Here is a 9,197-nt window from a genome sequence, read left to right as displayed (position 1 = left end):
CTGGTCTGTACTAGGAACCTGCCACATCAGCCTTAAATTCCATCCTGCTCACCTTTTTAAGTCACATGGATTCCGGGGTCTTTTTTTTTTTTTTTTCCTTTATGGCTATTTTCTAGATTACCTAGATTTGGGGTCTTTCAATTCTGTCTCCATTTAGCTTTAATACTTTCGTGTGTTTTGTATGCCTCCTCCCAATGAGCTCCAATTATGTGAAGGAGGTGGCCAATAGTGGTTGTGTGGATTTTTTTCCCTCCCACTCCTCTCCTTTTTTGTCATTCTTTTTAGCCATGGAGGTGGAAGAGGGAGGAGAGAGAGAAAGAGTAAGATGTAAGCTGGGTAGATAAGCCTGTGACTGGTTTTCTACCTGCTCTGAATGGGGGTACAGGATCTAAAGGTAGCCTTGCTTTATTTGTGCCAGAGCAAGGTTTGTGGGAGACGTAGTGTGACTGTGTGCCACTCCAAGAAAAGGTGTTTCAGTAATTACACATTAACTCTGTTCACTGAGTAGAAGGTAGTTAATTTAAAAATGCAGATGTTTCTGTAGCCCAGTAGAATGAGAACCACCTTTGATCCTGTCAAAAGAACATTTTGAATCAAAGGGGCTTTATGCGAGCGAAAGAGTTTTGTGGTTGAGTGCTTTGCTGTGGCCTTTTAATCATTAAACTCTTTCACAGTGTTAAAATGAACGTCCATTGTCATGGCCACACCAATGAGGCCATCGGACTGGGAGAAAAGGGAGGACTTGCTATGGGGGAGGGAACTAAAAGAAGGGGACAGGCAGGCAGCCCTGTGGCATTCACAAGTAATAGCAGCAGAATGTTGAAAAGAGAGAAAAGGCATCCCAGGTTAGTTTGTTAACCTGGGCAACACCTTACTAGATCAGTTTAGTTTTTACTGTTCTTTAAGTGAAGTTTACGTAGGAAAGTTGCTTGGAAATAGGATCTATTATTACTGTTATTTTATATAGGGGAGGGGCTGAGGAAGAGGGAGAGAGATAATTTTAACCAGGACCCATGCCCAGCAAGGAACTTGATCTCACAATCTTAAGATCATGACCTGAGTTGAAATCAAGAGTTGGATGCTTAACTAACTGAGCCACCCAGATGCCCTGGAAATGGCATTTTATCCTTAATCACTTTTCTACACCTGTGGTAGAACCATCAGCATGACCAGGCGGACAAATTGCACTGTCCCCTCTCCCGAAGTTAGTCAAACTATCTTTTGAGCAAGGTGTGAGATTTATGAAGACACTGCCTCCAACTCCATTCCTGTTAAGGAGCCTGCATTTTGGCTGACCTCATCATTGTTGGCTCACGACCTTTTTTTTTTTTTTTCCTTGAACATTCCCCATGACTTTGAAGTTCCATTCTTCTTTTTTGCTGTAGTTTTCTATGGAGACAAACACTACATCTTCTAATATAGCATTTTTTCTTTTTCATCTTCCCCATTTGAAACTGTACACCCATTAAACACCAACTTCCCTTCCCCCTCTCCCTGAATCCCCCAGGAACCACCATTCTACCAATTTAATCACTCCAGGTACCTCATGTAAGTGGACAGTCAGGAGAAAGTGAGAAATGAGAATAAGAGAGAATTTCCAACCAATGAAAGTTCACCAAATAGGGTAAGTCATTTGGGTTTGAGGCTTTCACCTCGACTTCAGTAGGAGGAAGTTGGGAATAAATATCAGAAAACTTCTGTCATGACTAAACTGTGTTGCCTACTCTGTGACGTCACCAGGGACCAGCGCAGCTCCACCCGCTTGGAGAAGAACACCCCACCATACTGCTGGGTCTTTCTTTCAGCTGCTAACCACTCACCTCACATGAAGCTTTCGGGTGGCCTAGCAATTCTTTGCTTCTTTAGGCAATTCACTGTCAGATTTTCCCAGCCACTGTTATATTTTTTCTCTTCTAGCCTCAGATTCCCAACCCTCTCTTCTCACCCTCACTCTTGGCTTATGTCACTGACATAAAGTGCAGCATTTAGAAAGGAAAGTCCAAAAGCTCCCACCATAAAATTTATGCATTCACTTGCCTCTGGGCTCTGGGCCCACAGCTCTACACTTGTCCCTCTGGTTACTAAGGGTGAACCCTCTCTGCTCCTACCTCAGACCAACCCCTCTACAGGGGCATGGCTCCCAACTTATCTTCCCTACACAGAAAATTGCTCTTCGGTTCTCTGCCCTCTCCCTTTACCCTTGTTTTCCTCCCTACTGAATCACTCTATGAGCATGCAAACATGTTATTTCTCCTTTTTATTTTTTTTTAAAGATTTTATTTATTTATTTGATAGAGATCACAAGTAGGCAGAGAGGCAGGCAGAGGGGGAGGGGGAAGCACATTCTCTGCTGAGCAGGGAGCCTGATGTGGGGCTCTATCCCAGGACCCTGAGATCATGAGCTGAGCCGAAGGCAGAGGCTTAGCCCATTGAGCCACCCAGGCGCCCTTATTTCTCCTTTTTAAAAAAGAATTTTCTTTTGATCCACACTCCTTCCCTGGGTTATTGCCAGATTTTTTTTTTTTTCATTTCTTTGATAGCAAAAATATGTGAAAGAGTGACCTGTAATTACTGTATTCACTTTGTATCCTCTTAGGTTGATATCTTTCTTGAGCACACTCCAGTCAAGGTTTTAGAACTTCACCAAAACTACATTTACATGGTTAAATCCAATGGCTCATTCTCTGTTTTACCTTATCTGACCTCATCAGCAGCCTTTGACCAAGCTCCTCACCCTGCCTTCATTGGACCTTCTGCACGTGGCTTCCAGGACACCGCACCCTCCTTGTTTTCCTCCCACCTTACCGGTCGTTCCTTCTCAGATCATGCTCCTGGTTCTTGTTCGCCATCACTCCCCGTGAAATTTGAAGCAGCGTGGCCTCATTCCTGGGACTACTCCTATGTCTGTGAAAGCTCATCCTCCTGGTGAGCTCAGCCTGTCTTATGGCCTTTTAACTACAGAGCTGCATGCCTAGCTCTCTATTTGACATGTCCTCTGGAGGAGTAGTAGACATTAGTAGCTAATTTAATATGCACCAAGCACAATTTTTTTAAAAAGATATATTTATTTATTTATTCTAGAGAGAGAGAGAGAGAATAAGTGGGGGGAGGGACAGAGGGAGAGACAATCTTAAGCAGACTCCCTGCTGAGTTTGGAGCCTGATAGGGGCTCAGTCCCAGGAATATGAGATCATGACCTGAGCCTGAGCTATAAGCAAGAGCCAGACAGACACTCAGCCGACTGAACTACCCAGCCCACCCCACACCAAGCACAACTTTTTAATTCAATCTCAAACCCGCTCACTCCTTTCTCAGTCATTCACTTCTCAATTAGGGAAAATGGCTATTTCTCAAATGATAGAAACTTTATTCCTCTACTTACTTACCCTCAAAACTTGGAGTCATTATTGATTTCTGTCTTCCTTGTAGGCTTTACATTCAATTCATTAGCAAATCACATAAACGCCTCTTCAATATCAGTCATAATGTGACCACTTTTGTCATTCCCTTCTTGCCACCCTGCTGCAAGCTACCATTTCTCCCCTGAACTGTGTAATCTCAATACACCAGTCACAGTGATTCTGTTAAAATGAAGTAAGGAGCTTTCCCCATCCAAAATTTACACCATTACATGTGTACTCTTTATGTAGACTATCTTTTATTAAAGAGATTTACAATATCCCTTAGTGGCTTCTACTAATTCAACTGATTAATTGATTAATTAATAGATTCGGGTTAAAAACAATTTCTCTGTGACTAGATATAGCTCTACTCTCTCACGTGACATCTCTGAAGCATATCCTACTACACTTGCCCTCTTTCATTCATCCCTGGACACAATGGCTTCCTAGATTGTACCCCACACACTTAAACCTCAGGGTCTTTAATCTTGCAGTTCTCTCTGCTTGGTTGTGTTTTTCTCCTCGAAATCTGCACTGTTGGTTTTCAAGCTTTCTTCAGATCTTTATTCAAAACTCTTCTTCTCAATGAGAACACATTGGTCATCCAATCTATTATTGCAACACTGCTATTGACTGAATGTTTGTGTCTCCACCAATTCGTATGTTGAAACCTAATTCACCATGTGTTTGGAGGAGAGCCCTCTGGGAAGTGATTAGGTCATCAGGCTGGAGCCCTAGTAACCTGGATTGTTGCCCTTATAAAAGAGATTCCAGAGAACTCCCTCATCCCTTCTATAATAGGAGGACTCAGGGAGAGGCCAGCTGTCTATGGACTAGGTAGGGGTTCTCACCAGATACCGAATCTGCTAGCACCTTCATCTTGGGCATTCCAGCCTTCAGACCTGTAATAAATAAATTTCTGTTGTTTATCGGCCCCCGAGTCTGTGGTATTCTGTTCTAGCAGTCCAAATGGACTACGACACTTGCTCCTGATGTTTTGTATTCTCTCCTTCTCTGATTTTTTTTTTCTCCTTTTATGCTTAGGACAATCCTGAGAGTACAAATTTCCTTATTTATCTGGTTCATAACCATGTCCTCTACTAAAATGACAGCATAAGGGCAGAAATTTTTGGCTGTCTGCTTCATGGCTGTATCCTCAGCATCAAATATTCATAATAACCAACATTCATTTATATAGTGCTTAGTACTGACCGGTTTGCCGGTCACTTTAAGCACCACTTCAGATTCTCCAGTCTCAAATTGCCTCGTGTTCCAGTTGCCGCAGCAGCCCCACATATATGTGGCTCTGGCTTCACACTTATGCAACCTAACAGGGCATCACCTCACATCTGACCTCATGCACCTTTTGCTTCCCAGCCCAACGTTCCCCTCTAGGTCCAAAGTATAAGTCATCCAAATACCTTGCTTGGTGCTCAGGCACACACCCATGAGCACATTCTTGAAACATCCGGAGATGAAAGCCATCAGGTTATCCCCCTCCTTTTTCCCCAAGGGCAGACAGTCTAAACGTAAGTTATATTGCTTCCCAAAGGATGGTCCCACGAGAGTGGGCAGTTAGTTCCACTTTATGTTGAACAACTTGATAGTGCAGCCTTGTACTCTGCTTCCCTGTGATTGAATTCTCTGATAAAGTTATGGCACAGATGCCTTTCTTCAACCTCTTCTCTCTGGGGGAACCCAAGGTAAAAGACTTGGTAACAGGAATGACTCTAGAAAACAGATGCTCAGAGTGAGATAGTGAACTGGATTGCTCACCAGGCTGACAGCAATAGGGTCATTTGTTGGGGTTACTTGAAGTAGTGACAACACCTGGCAATAATTAAAGCTTTCCTCTGGAGTTAATTAGGATGGAAGCTGTTGGGTTGAGATGTGCATTGGCTTTAGAATTTGTTTACATGGGAGAATGCTAATTGTATGAATTGTGGGATGAGCTGGCTTTTGTTAACATCACTGGAAACCTTGGAGAAAGAAAATGATGGGCTCAGAGCAGCTACTGCCAACCCAAAGCTTGACATGAGATCCAGAGGATTTCTACGGAAACATTTAAGGAGACACTCATTTTCTGCAGTGACAGAAATGGCTGTGGTGAAAATGAGGCCTAGGTTATTATTGTAAATGTGGCGAGTTGCAGAGAAGACAAAATGGCCAGCCAGGACAGATTTCCTATGTCAAAGTTGGAACCTTTATAAGAAAAGAATGGTGGGGGGGCACCTGGATGGCTCAGTGGGTTAAAGCCTCTGCCTTCGGCTCAGGTCATGATCTCAAGGTCCTAGGATCGATCCCCGCATCGGGCTCTCTGCTCAGTAGAGAGCCTGCTTCCTCCTCTCTCTCTGCCTGCCTCTCTGCCTACTTGTGATCTCTGTCTGTCAAGTGAATAAATTAAAAAGAAAAGAAAAGAAAAGAATGGGATCTTGAAATCTTGAATAGGGACATTTAATTGGACAAGCCTGAGAATAATAAGCCCCCAGTTTCCTCCATAACTTCAAAACTGCCTCTTGCTTGGAGCAAAGATGGACCTATACCTTACAGGTATCTCATAAAATAGTGCTTGACCATCTCAAGATCTTCACCTGCCACACCACTCACTGAGCCCAGGCCTATAACCAGAGCCAGGTCTCCACATGGCCTGAGCAGAGTAGATCAGTACTTATTCAAGAAGAAAATTGCTTACATATCAAAATAGTTGCAAGATTTGGCTAATAACACCTGTAAGCACTGGAAGACAACAGGTGAGAAAGGATCCTGAAGGTCCTGGGCCAAGAAAATAGGGGAGGACACTGTATAAGGCTAGAGGGTGAAAATTTACTAACGTGAAGGCATTAAACCATGACTCAAGATTCAGTATTTTAAAAAGCATGAAGCTGATCCTAATGACTTATTGGATTAAATCTTGTAAGTTCAGAGAAAATAACAATGTGCTGTAAATGAAGGGGAGACGCTTAAAATTTCTTATAGTCTTATAGTAATGAGGATGGATCAAAAGAGTGAAGGAGATAGGTATGTCAAACTGGATTTACTATGTATGTCAGAAAATTCATTTCTTAACTCTTCCCTAGGAGTGCCCAAAATATATTCCCTTTCCTGGGGCAATAAGGAATGTGCTGATGAAGGGGATGCTGACCCCTTTGAGAAACTCATTGACGCCTGTCATCTGAAGGATGTGGTGATAGCGGGAGTGGAACTGGAATGTCTATTAACGATAAGGATGAGAGATACTAGAAAGCCAGAGACCAATCAGAGGGAAGGTCAACATAACCAGCAAAGCAGGCATCAAGACTGGAGGGAAAACAAAGTCTTTTTCCCAGAAAGAAACAGTGGCCATGAGGACTAGATCACAGTGTTCCTGAGAATGAGATAGATAGGATGCTGAATAGGGTGTGGCTTGACTTGGAAAAATGAGAGAGATAGAGGTAGAGATAGACCTAGACATATAGGCAGAGACAGAAGGAACAAAGAGATGTCAGACAAGGACCGGAAAACTAAAATCCCTCACCAATCTTCCAGAAAGGAGCTAGTTCTCAGATATGGACATCATAAGTTGAAAGAAGTCTAAGTCTGTCTAAGGAAGAGCCTTGCAGTGCTATTACAAGCATATATGGTAAACATCATCCTCATCTTTCATCAGAATAACTGGATATTGAAGAAAAAGAGAACACTCAAAGATTTCAAAGATTTCTGATGAGAGGTCAGAAATGACACTAATTTCAGAAAACCTGAAATGCTACGCTGGCCCACCAGTCAGAGGGGTATATCCCATTTTGGGAATATAGTTAGCTCATTTTAAATTTCCTCGTATTATGGTTGCTCTTGCAAAAAAAAAAAAAAAAAAAACTAACAATATTTACTGGTGGCCAGTTTAAGATATTAATTTCTCACATTTCCCTGATGAGAGCATAGATCAATAAGGCAATTTGAAAAACTATTTACCATTATTTTATGAAGCTGAAATTCACCTATCCTTTGACTGGGCATTTTCTCTTCTAGTAAGTTGTCACACACACCTGGAAACATGTAGAAAATGTTTTTAGCACTATTCATAAAGGCAAAGTGAAGAGATTATACATATATTATATACAATAATAGTACTTATGTACACAATGCAATATGTAATTCAAATGAATGGTTTATGGCATTGCAGTACTATGGATTAATTTAAGCAACATAACATTGGATGGAAAAGTAGGTTTCAAGAGATGACACACAATGTGATAAAGTTAGAAAGTCTACATTCTAGGAGTACATAGAGACATGATACGATCATGAAAATGGGGATGATGACGATGGGGAAGATAATGGTCATTGCGGTGATGACGATGATGGAAGAAATGTGATAAGATTATTTTTTTTAAAGATTTATTTTTGTATTTGGGAGAGAGAGAGTGTGTAAGAATATTGAAAAGGGACAGGGGGAGGAAGGGAGAGAATCCCAAGCAGACTCTGCACTGAGCGCAGAACCCCACACAAGGCTCAACCTCAAGACCCTGAGATCATGACCTGAGCCAAAACCAAGAGTCAGACACTTAACTGACTGAGCCACCCACGTGCCCCAAAATGTGGAGTGATTATTAAAATCACTCAAGGATGTCTACGGCCATACCACCCTGAACGCGCCTGATCTCGTCTAAAATCACTCAAGGTTGACACGGCTTGAGAGACGTAAAAGAATAGGATAAAGAACTATGTTGGCAATGGCAGTTTTGAACAAAATTCTAGCTTCTACGTTGGGTGGTAAGTCCACACTATCTACTATATTATTATAAACAAATAAAAGAGAACCTTGTCTGGGTCAATGATGAGAGTATGTTATGAACCAAATATTGAGCTCACTTCAGTTCTACATAAAACAAAGTCACTTCTCTGGATTACGCTATTGTGTCTACAGAAACTTCCATTAAAAACTAAGTGTAGGGCACCTGGGTGGTTCAGTCTGTTAAACGTCTGCTTCCAGCTCAGGTCATGATCCCAGGGTCCTGGGATCAAGTCCTGCATCTGCCTCCCTGCTCAGCAGGAAACCTGCTTTTCCCTCTGCCTCTCCCCCTGCTCGTGCTCCCTCTCTGGCGCGCTCTCTCTTTCTCTCAAATAAATAAATAAATAAATAAAATCTTAGAAAAAAAATAAAAACTAAGTATCTAACCTGGGGTCTCCTTCAGGGAGAAGTTTTTGTGGAGGAAAGAAAGGAGAGGATAGTCAGTGTGAAGGAAAAGAGATTTTAGAAAAAATGTGCAAAATCACTTTTCCTCCATTTCCAATAGAGGCCATATCTAGCTTTGCTCCTATACATTTAGCTCTCAGTCAGTTACTTATTTGCACAATATAGGAGTTCACAATCTAAACAAAGCATGGTGGTAAGATTCCAGGGTTCGATGTGAATTATGCTAAGCACATATTAGGACTCTAAACTTGACCTGTCACATTTAAGAAAGAAGATAGATGCATGTAATATATTCCACAGAGAAAATGCTACCCAGTTTGTTGACAAGAATCATTCTTTTCTCTGCCTCTGAGAGATAAGGGAACACGTGTATGCATTTGTCCCCTGAACTTTAAATAATTAACTCCCTCCAAAATTTTTTTAAAACTCATTCGGGACAAATTTTCTTTTCATTTCATATCTCCTTAAAATCAACATTCAATCCTTTATGCCAGAAACTTTCTTGTAGTCCTTTTATCCTTTTTTTTTTCCTTGTATTATTCAAAGTTGGGAAGACGTCACTCCCCAATAAATAGATTTTGGAGAGCAAAATCTCCACAAAACATGAAGGTCTTGCTTTCCCC

Source organism: Mustela erminea, chromosome 4 (genome assembly GCF_009829155.1).
Source record: "Mustela erminea isolate mMusErm1 chromosome 4, mMusErm1.Pri, whole genome shotgun sequence".
Classification (NCBI taxonomy): domain Eukaryota; kingdom Metazoa; phylum Chordata; class Mammalia; order Carnivora; family Mustelidae; genus Mustela; species Mustela erminea.
The sequence above is the reverse complement of the archived record's forward strand: the minus strand, read 5'-3'. Positions refer to the sequence as shown.